This window comes from Equus przewalskii, chromosome X, assembly GCF_037783145.1.
Source record: "Equus przewalskii isolate Varuska chromosome X, EquPr2, whole genome shotgun sequence".
NCBI classification, from domain to species: Eukaryota; Metazoa; Chordata; class Mammalia; order Perissodactyla; family Equidae; genus Equus; species Equus przewalskii.
Genome location: NC_091863.1, coordinates 60,810,519 through 60,821,944, shown reverse-complemented (window position 1 = coordinate 60,821,944; position 11,426 = coordinate 60,810,519).

Here is an 11,426-nt window from a genome sequence, read left to right as displayed (position 1 = left end):
CAGGAATGTATTTTACTTTATTTGGAAAGAAAACAAAATTTATCTAATCATTACTCATAAATTAATGATGAAACCTGAGATTTAAAATACCTTTTATTTTGATTTAACAGACAGTCCTCCTTAGAGGTGTTGAAATTAATTTCTGTTTTCTCAACTGCAATTTGCACTTCATTTTGAATATTCTTTATGTAGCTTACCACTTATAAACTGTCAATGGATTGTTAGGTTGCTTTCATATCTTAGCTATTGCAAATAATGATACAATGAACATAGAGGTATATATGTCTTTTGAATTAGTGTTTTTGTTTTCTTTGGATAAAAACCTATAAGTGGAATTGGCAGATCATGTGATAAAGTCATGCACTGCATAATGACGTTTTGGTCAAAGATGAACCACATATACAATGATGATCCCATTAGACTAATACCATGTAGCCTAGGTGTATACTGGGCTATGCTATCTAGATTTGTGTGAATACACTCTATGATGTTTGTACAACAAAATCACCTAACGATGCTTTTCTCAGAACATATCGCCATCGTTAAGCAATGCATGACTGTAGTTCTATTTTTAATTTTTTAAGGAACTTTCATATTGTTTCATATATTGGCTACACCAATTTACATTTCTGTCAATAGTGTATGAGGGTTCCCTTTTCTGCACATCCTCATCAACACTTGTTACTTTTTGTCTTTTTGATAGTAGTCAATCTAACATGTGTGAGATGATATCTCATTGTGGTTTTTGTTTGCATTTCTCTAATGATTAGTGATGCTGATTAACTTTTCATGTGCCTGTTGGCTATCTGTAGGTCTTCTTTGGAAAAATGTCTATTTAGGTCCTCTGCCCATTTTTTAATCAGGTTGTTCGTTTTCTGATATTGAGTTGTATGAGTTTTTATATATTTTATATTAATCCCTTATTGGATATATAATTTACAAATATCTTTTCCCATTCAGTATGGTGCCTTTTCCCTTTATTGATGATTTACTTTGCTGTGCAAAAGCTTTTTAGTTTGATGTAGTCCCATTTGTTTATTTTTGCTTTTGTTGCCCTTACCTGAGGAGACAGACCCAAAAAAAATCACAAGACTCATGTCAGAAAACTTACTGCCTATGTTTTCTTCCAGGAGTTTTATGGTTTCAGGTCTTACATTTAATTCATTTTGAGTTTACTTTTGTGTATGGGGTAAGACAGTGGTCCAGTTTCATTCTTTTGGATGATGCTGTCCAGTTTCCCCAACACCATTTATTCAAGAGACTCTCTTTTTCCCATTGTGTATTCTCGCCTCCCTTGTTGTAGATTACTTGACCATGTATGTGTGGGATTATTTCTGGGATTTCTGTTCTGATCCATTGATCTATGTGTCTGTTTTTGTACCAGTACCATACTGTTTTGATTCCTATGGCTGTGTAGTATAGTTTGAAATCATGGAGTGTGATGCCTCCAGCTTTGTTCCTCTTTCTCAGGATTGCTTTGGCTATTCAGGGTCTTTTGTGGTTCCATACAAGTTTTAAGATTATTTGTTCTAGTTCTGTGAAAAATGCCTTCGATATTGCATTGAATCTGTAGATTGCTTTGGGTAACATATACATTTTAACAATATTAATCCTTCCAATCCATGAGGACAGTATATCTTTCCATTTACTTGTGTTGTCTTCAATTCCTTTCATCAATTTGTTATGGTTTGCAGAGTACAGGTTTTTCATCTCCTTGGTTAAATTTATTCCTGGATATTTCATTCTTTTTGAGGCAATTGTAAATGAAATTGTTTTTGTAATTTCTCTTTCTGATACACCATTATTAGTGTGTAAAAATGAAACAGATTTGTGTATGTTAATTTCATATCCTGCAACTTTACTGAATTCATTTATTAGTTCTAGTAATTTTTTGATGGAGTCTTTATGGTTTTCTATATATAGTATCATGTCCTCTGCATATAATGACAGTTTTATTTCTTCCTTTCTAATTGGATGCCATTTATTTCTTTTTCTTGCCTAATTTCTGTAGATAGGACTTCAAAAACTATGTTGAATAAAAGTGGCAAGAGTGGTCATCCTTGTCTTGTTCCTGATTTTAGAGCAAAAGTTTTCAGCTTTTCACTGATCAGTATGATGTTAGCTGTGGGCTTGTCGTATACAGCCTTTATTATGTTGAGATACATTCCCTTTATACTCATTTTATTGAGAGTTTTTCTCATCAAAGGATGTTGAAATTTGCCATAGCTTTTTCTGCATTTATTGAGATGAGCATATAATTTTTATTCTTCTTTTTGTTAATGTGGCGTATCATGTTGATTGATTTGTGGTGTTAAACCATCCTTGCATAAATCCCATTTGATCATGGTGTATGATCCTTGTAATATATTGTCAAATTCAGTTTGCTAATATTTTGCTGAGGATTTTTGCATCTGTGTTCACCGTGGATATTGACCTGTTATTTTCTTTTGTTGCAGTGTTTTTGCCTGGTATTGGCATCAGGGTAACATTGGCCTTGTAAAATGAGTTTGGAAGTGCCCCTTCCTATTCAATTTTCTGAAATAATTTGAGAAGGAGAAGTATTAACTCTTCTTTAAATGTTTGTTCAAATTCATCTGTAAAGCCATCTGGTCCTGGACACTTGATTGTTGGGAATTTTTTTATTACTGATTTAATATTATTGGTAGTAATCAGTCTATTTGGATTTTCTATTTCTTCTTGATTCAGTCTTGGAAATTTGTATATTTCTAGGAATTAATCCAATTTTTCTAGATTGTTCAATTTGTTGGTGTATAATTTTTCTTAGTAGTTTCTAGTGATCCCTTGTATTTCCGTGGTATAAGTTGCAATTTCTCTTTCATCTGATTTTATTCATTTGGGCCTTCTCCCTTTTTTCCTAATGAGTCTGGCTAAAGTTTTATCAATTTTGCTCATCTTTTCAAAGAACCAGCTCTTAGTTTAATTGGCCTTTTCTATTGCTTTAATAGACTCCATTTCATTTATTTCTGCTCTGAGCTTTATTATTTCCTTCCTTCCACTAGTTTTTGGCTTTCTTTGTTCTTTTTCTAGTTCCCTTATATATAAATTAGATTGTTTGAGATTTTTCTCATTTCTTGTGGTAGGCCTGTATCACTATGAATTTCCCTTTTAGAACTGCTTTTGCTACATCCCAGAGATTTTGGAACATTGTATTTCAATTTTTCTTTATCTCGAGGCATTTTTCTTGTTTCCTCTGATTTTTTCACTGACCCAAGGGTGTTTAATAGCATGTTGTTCAGTCTCCAAGTTTTTGTGTTTTTTTCCAGTTTTCTTCTTATAACTGATTTCCAGTATCATACTGTTGTGGTCAAGAAAAATGTTTGGTATGATTTCAGTCTTTTTAAATTTCTTGAGACTTGTTTTGTGGCCTAACATGTGATCTGTCCTGGAGAATGTATGCTTGAAAAGAATGTGTATTCTGCTGTTTTTGGATGAAATGTTCTGTATAGCTCTCTTAAGTCATCTGGTCTAATGTGTCATTTAATGACATTGTTTCATTATTCATTTTCTGTCTAGGTGATTTATGCATTGATGTAAGTTGGGTATTGAAGTCCCCTACTATTATTGTATTGCTGTCAATTTCTCCCTTTTTGTCTGTTAATAATTTGCTTTATATACTTAGGTGATCTTCTGTTTGGTGTATAAATATTTACAAATGTTATATCCTCTTGTTGGATTGACTCCTTTATCATTATGTAATGCCCTTCTCTATCTTTGGTTACAGTCTTTGTTTTAAAGTCTATTTTGTCTAATATTTGTGTTTCTTCCTTAGCTTTATTTTTGTTTCCATTTTCATGGAATAACTTTTTCTATTCCTTCACTTTTAGTCTGTGTGTATCTTTAGGTCTGAAGTGAATCTCTTGTAGTCAGCAGATAAACAAGTCTTGTTTTTTTAATCCATTTAGCTCCGCTATGTCTTTTAATTGGAGAATTTAATCCATTTAAAGTAATAATTGCTAGGTATGGACTTATTGCCATTTTGTTGTTTTCTGGCTGTTTTTGAAGTTCCTCTCTGTTCCCCTTTCTTCACTTTCTTTCTTCCTTTGTGGTTTGATGTCTTTCTTTTGTGTTATACTTATTTTCCTTTCTCATTTTCTTTTGTGCATTTATTATAAATTTTTTCTTTGTGATTACCGTGAGGTTCACGTATAGCATCCTATCTATATAATAGTCTTTTTTAAAGTTTATAGTAACTTAAATCTGAACACATTACAAAGCTTTACATTTTTACTCTCCCCGCTTTATATTTTTGATGACGCATTTTACATCTTTTTATTTTATGTATCCCTTAACTGTTTATTGTAATTTTCATTTTACTACTTTTATCTTTTAACCTTCATACTTGCTTTATAAGTAATTGATCCACTACCCTTATTATTTATTTACCTTCTCCAGTGAAATTTTTACTTTTGTATGTTTTCTTGCTATTAATTAGTGCCTTTTCTTTTTAGCTTAGAGAAGTCCCTTAAAAATTTTTTGTAGGGCCAGTTTAGTGGTGATGAACTCCTTTAATTTTGCTTATCTGAAAAACTCTTAATCTCTCTTTCAATTCTGAATAATAACCTTGCCTAGAGAATTCTTGGTTGGATTTATTTTTTCTTTCAGGACTTTGAATATGTCATGTTACTCCCTTGTGGCCTATAAAGTTTCTGCTGAAAAATCTGCTGATAGCCTTATAGAGTTTTCCTTATACATGACAAGTTGTTTTTCTCTTGTTACTTTTAAGATTCTCTCTGAAACTTTTACTTCTACCATTTGAATTATAAGGTGTCTTGGTATGATTCTTTTTGGATTCATCTTATTTGGAACTTTCTAGGCTTCCTGGATCTGGATGTCTGTTTCCTCTCCTAGATTAGAAAAGTTATCAGCAATTATTTATTCAAATAATTTTTTGGACCTTTCCCTCTTCTCCTTTTGGGACCCTTATAACATGAATGTTGGTCCACTTGGTGTTGTCCCAGAGGACCTTTAAGGTATCCTCACTTTTTACAATAAACTCTTTTTCCGTTTTTCTCCTCTATTTTCCATTGCTTTGTCTTCTAGATCACTAATTTGTGTTTCTATTCATCCATTCTACTGTTGAACCCATCTAGTGTATTTTTCTGTTCAGTTATATCTTCTGTTTGGTACTTTCTAATATTTTCTCTCTCTTTGTTAAAGTTCTCACTGTGTTCATCCACTCTTCTCCCAAGTTCAGTGACCATCTTTATGACCATTACTTTGAACTCTTTATCAGGTAGGTTGCTTATCTCCATTTCATTAGTCTTTTTCTGGGGATTTGCCTTGTTCTTTGGTTTGGAGCATATTCTTCTGTCACCTCATTTTGCCTGTCTCTCTGTTTGTCTATATGCATTAGGCAAAATGCCTACCTCCCCTAGTCCTGAAGGAGTGGACTTGTGTTCTTTGTGGCCCAGAAGCACAATCTTCCATGGCCGTTAGAGCTAGGTGCTCAATGGGCATCCCTCCTGTAGGCTGCATGTGTCCATCAGCTGTGGTAGAGCTGCTTCTGCAGTGTGGGGTGGGTGGGGCACGGGGTGTTTGCCCAGTCTAGCTGCAGTGCAGCTGCTGCATGGGGAGAGTAAGGTTTGGGGCACAACCAGCCCTGTTGTGGTTAGGCTGCTATGAGGGGATGTTGAGGTCAAAGGTGCTTGCCCATGCTGGTTGCAGCTCCATATTGGCATAAGGTGGACAGGGATGCAATGCTCACATTGACTTGATTCCAGCCTGACTGCTGCTAGGGAGGGCCAGATTTGTGGTGCTCACCGGGTTGTGGCATGGTCTTTGTGCGAGATGGGTGTGGCTCAAGCTGCACAACTGGCCACATTGTGGCTCTTTCTCTGTGTGGGGTGGGGAGGGCTCGTGGCACTTGCCTGGTCTCTTTGCAGTTCAGCTGCTGCATGAGGAGTTCTTGGCTCAGGATGCTCACCTGGCCTGCACAGGGAGAGTGGGGATCAGGACACTTGGCCTGCCTGGTTGTGGCTCACGCATCACAGAGGGTGGACAGAACACAGGGTGCTTGCCCAGCCCAGTTATATTGCGGGGTGGGTGGAGCACTCCCACCAGTGTTTGCAGGCTAAAGGAAGGGTGCCAAAAATGGCACTCGTTGGCTCTGTCACTAGCAAGGTAGGATGAGATTATAAAAGTGGCATCTTCCAGCACTTCCATCCCTGGATAAACTCCCAGCAGGTTCCAGCCTCTCTGGCAGTCCCTTTAAAATTAATAAGTGGGTCTCTTTCACCTGTAGTCTAGGTGCTTTTGAAACTATTGCTTTTGCAAGGCAGATCTTAGGGCAGGGCTGTCTAAACTTAAACCATTTAAGAGCAGGTTCTCCATTCCCTACAGTTCAAGGGATCTTCTGGTCTTAATCTCTATTGATTTTAAAAATGAAATATTTGAGGGCTCATTTTTCCGGTGCTGGCCCCAAGGGTTGTGGTGCCTGATGTAGGTCACAATTCCTTCACTTCTTGAGGGATGGTTTCATATTTTTTAAGATCTCTCTCAATTATGGGCCACCACACCTGGGGTGGGATCTTAGGTGAGGCTGTGTCTCTGTCTGTCCTACTTTTCTCCATTCATCCCTTTTATTTTTTGTTGTGGAGACACTGTTCATCTAGTTCTTAGGTCCTTTTCAGAAGAAAATTATTCCATTTTCAGATAAAAATTTGTTGTGTCTGTGGAAGAAGGTGAGTTCAGGGTCTTCCCATGCCACTATCTTGAACCCACCTTCTGAATATTCTTGTTTAGAGTTCTGTTTATTGTTTCCATAACATTCTTTCACAGTTGGTGTATTTACATATTTTACTCTACTTGCATTTCAAGATAGGCACTTGGTCTTAAGTCCAAATGCTGAATTGAACATGCATTATTTAAATGACTCTGGCAATTGGACAAAGAATATGAAAATTCTAAAGTGCATGAAAAATACCTTTTGGAGATGTAGAGGCACTAGCAAGTTACTTTAGTATTTGAAGAAAATTGAGAATTTAGTCTGATCGAGATACCTGTGTATAACTCTTACTGAGTGCCTAGGCTAACAACTACAATTTCTTGCATTAGGCCTTGAAAAGGTGGGCTCTGATTTTAGAGATTCCAGTAAAGTAACTAAGATCCAAAAGAACAAATAAACCTATAACAAGATAATGCCAACTGGAATATCAAAAAGAATAATGAAAGGATACAGAAAAAATATATTCAGATCTTAAAATTAAAAAATTAAGATCCCAGAGCCAGCCCTGATGGTCTAGTGGTTAAAGTTTGGCCCTCTTATCACTTTGGTGGCACAGGTTCAGTTCCTGGTCGTGAATCACACCACTCATCTGTCAGTAACCATGCTGTGGCAGCAGGCCACATAGAAGAACTAGAAGGACTTACGACTAGAATATACCATCACGCACTGGGGCTTTGGGGAGGAAAAAAAGAGGAAGATTGGCAACAGATGTTAGCTTAGGATGAATCTTCCCTAGCACAAAAGAAAAAAATTCTTTAAAAAATTGAGATCCTTTTAGGATCATCACAGACTGACAAGAACACGTGCCACAAAATTTGGCTGCTTTGCATGACAAAAAGTCATCCTTTAGAATTTTGGTACTTAAAGCTTTTCTTTCTCTTTTTTTATTCCTCTTTCCTTCTCTCTCTCCTTCTTTTACTTTCTTTCTTTTGACTTTATTTTTCCTTACTGAAACTTCACTCATTTAATCTATACATCATCTTTAGAGTTCTTTACGTTTCTATTAATACTTCTCCTCATTCCCCTCCCTTCCATCCTCACCATCTTTTTGAGGCCAGTGCAAGAGTTTACTACGCAGACACATTTTTCCAATTATTTCTCCCTGTTAAATCTATTTACAAGTTCCATTAATTTCAAACATTTAAGTTAGGTTTGTCTAGCGTGTTGTCTGGCATATACTGGGCTTGACTATGTTTTTTATTTAATTTAACATTTATAGACATGATGAGAAAAGACAGTCTTGAGAAGGAGAATTACCTTCAGAAGCATTGCATTTTATTTTAATGAATCTTTATCTAATCTTGCCACAAAATCTAAAATTGAATACATTAAAAATATTCTAAGAGATGGCTCAGAATTTCATGCTCATTAAAAATATAAACATATTTATTTTGTCTCCCTCCCTCAAGTTTGGACATGTAATACATATGTACTTTGTCAAAACATTTTTAAAAACAAGTAACGTCAAATATTGGAGTGTGTGTGTCTGTATCTGTGTGCTTTTCTTTCCAGAAAGTCATAAAGAACTGATATCCTTTCATCTTATTTTGTGAATAAGTTTTGTCTGTTATGGCTTTATGCTTCATGATGTCAAGTTTCATGCACGAAGATAGGCACCTTATCTGAGGTTATGCATTCTCTAACTCTAAGAGATGCATATCAGTCCACAGTTTCTGTGTTTCATCATTTGTTGCCATGAGTCTCACATAACTGAAAGCGTGTCGAAAGTGTTGCCACTTCCAGTTCACTGCAGTATTTCTATGTTTGACAGAGTAGGTTTAAAGCAAAGGAACTAAGACTGCCTCTTTGGTTCACAAGATTATCTTTCATTTAAAAGATCACATACTCTTAAGCATGGGTAATCTTCATTTTGCAGGAGATAGTTTTCAAAAGTTTCTTAAAGTGAATTTCTGTACTTATTTCATGGCAAAAGATTAAACCACAGCTGTTTTCAAAAGTTTTTACCTAGCTAAAATCCATTATTGAGAAGTTCATAGCCAAGGATACTACATTTCCAAAATCAAACTAAGACACATCTTACAAAAGGTAGAACATTTGCAGTTCATTTTATACTAGAAAATTTAGAGCATCTAGACAGTAATCCTGGCTAATGTGAGCATCTAGTATAGTGACTTCTATCTTTTTCCTTTTACCTTATATATGATTATCCCATAAAATCCAAATTAAACAATTGTACTGAGAACCTTTTATCAAGGCAGCACTGTGCTAAGCACCGCTGGGCACACAAAGAATTACAACAACTGACTTATTTAATGGTGCATTACAGTTAACGAAACTTTCATATGTATATAACCACATTGGCTTCTCCTAATAACTTGAGGGAAAAAGCAGGGGGAAGCGTCTATTTTATAGAAGCCAAAAGAAATGAACTGACATGTCTAAAGTTACATGGCAATTATGTGGACTGAAGTACAGATTTTTGAACTCACAAACCAGTCCTCTTTCCAATTTTTCTGAAGCATAAAACAGAATCTCTGAATTCAAGTTTACAATCTAGATTGAGAAGAGTTAAATAACAAGAGACTAAAACAAATGTTACAACATAACAATAGAGGAGCTGTGAAAAGAAGTAGACTGGAGAATAACTTTCAAGGCTAAGAATAAATAAAAGCAATCCCAAAGGAAAATACTGACATACTGAACTCTACACAAATGTAAAATTTCTGTACAATAAAAAATAACTAAAAAATTTCAAAGTAATTAGTGGACCAAGAAAATATGGCAGCAAATATGACAGACAAAAGGGCTACTCTTTGTAGTCTATATAAAGAGCCTATAGAAATGAAAACAAAGACATCCAAATATCCAAATAGAAAAATAGGCAAAAACATGAACAGACAATTTATAAAAGAGGATATAGTAGCAAATCTACATGTGAAAAATGTTCAACTTTCTACTACAGTGTTTGAAGAAATAGAAAAAAACACAAAGAGATACTATGTTGAACATTACATAGCTTTAAAATTAGGAGATGATACATAAAATTAATGTGTGTATAAAACTGGTGCTATCTTGAATTTCTGGTAGCACAAGAGCCATAACAATGGGAATACTCTTTTCCTCAAAAACCTCATTTCTCAAAATTTTTCTAAGGAAATCATACAAATGGAGACAAAATTTTATGCATAAAAATATTAATCAAAACATTACCTATACTAGCAAAACAATAGAGGAAGCAATCCAAGTAACAATAGGAGTATTCATGAGTAAAATATGATGCATACACGCGACAGATTTTTATAAAACTGTTAAAAATAATCTATCTGAAGATGGTAAGAAAATGGAAAAAATGCTTATAAAACATTGTTAATTGCAAAAAGCGTACTATCTGTTATGAAAATATACACACAACATGACTGAAATGGAATATAAAAATAAGAATATTGGAAAATTTGTTGAATCACCTGTGCCAGGCTGAGTTTTTACTCTGTTTCACACGTTATCTCATTTAATAATCATAGCAATCCTAGGAAGTAAGTACTGTTGTTTTTTCCTATTTTCTAGATAGGAAAATTGATACTTAGAGATGTTAAGTATTTCAAGGTCACAGAGTTCATGAATGATAATACATGGGACAGAAAAACCTATGCTCCAAAGGTTGCAAGTGTTCCATTTAGGGACCTGGAATTCTGGGTCAGCTTCTCCATCTTATCACCCTTCCCATTTCTCAAGTATTTCTTTCATATTGTACTGTTTCTATAATGAAAAATAACAAATAAATAATTTAATAAGAAATAAGGCAGTTGAAGATTCATGACCAAGTGAACAATTGCTAAAGAAATTCAAAGAGAGAGATCACTTCAGGCTTAGTGGCTTGGGAAGGCCACTACAACATTTGACTGGGAATTGGTAGCATAGCTGGAGGTTGCAGACGTGAAGGGAATAAGGTTGGGTATTCCCAAGGCGGTAGGAAGACTGAAAAGAAAGCTTTGTGGTAATGGTGGAGACCAAGCTGTGTTTAGGGAATAGTCAACCTGTTTGACTGGAGGGAAGGATATGTGTGAGGGAGCGTAGGCTGGAGAAGGGAAGTTGGGGCCAAAGTGTGAGGGGATTTTAATTTTAAGACAAAGAGATTTTGCCTTATTCCCAGAGGCAGTGGAGAGCCAATGAAGATGTCTTTATTTTTTTTTCTTTTTCTTTAAAACAAGCTGCATTTCTGAAAGACTGATATTATGGCAAAACCAAAGATGAACAGGAGCAGACAGAGAGAACACTGGAGACTTTCGACGTAAACCAAAGATGAGCTGGTAAGAGGCTGCAGTGAGGATTGCAGCGCTGCAAATGGAAAGGAACAGATGCAAGAGATATTGTCTGAGCCGACTTGGCAGACTATGGTCACTGATTGGATACGGGAGTGAGGAAGAAGGAAAGCATTGTTTGATTTCCCAGCACTCCTCAGGACTCCACACAGGTGCAGAATGTTCTTGACTCCTACTTTCAGTTCAAATGATTTTGAATTGATTTTGTACTTTTTTTTTCCTCCCAAGCATTTCAAAATGCCTTCTGATATTATTAGCATTCAACTAGGGTGTGGCAAAATCAGTCACCATTCTAATCAAAAGATTATTCATCCTAGTTCCCTAGTTAACGTTTACCAACTTTAAGCTAAACTCCAGCACATGAAGCAGGTACAGGGACTTTTGCATCAAGAAAAAAAGGT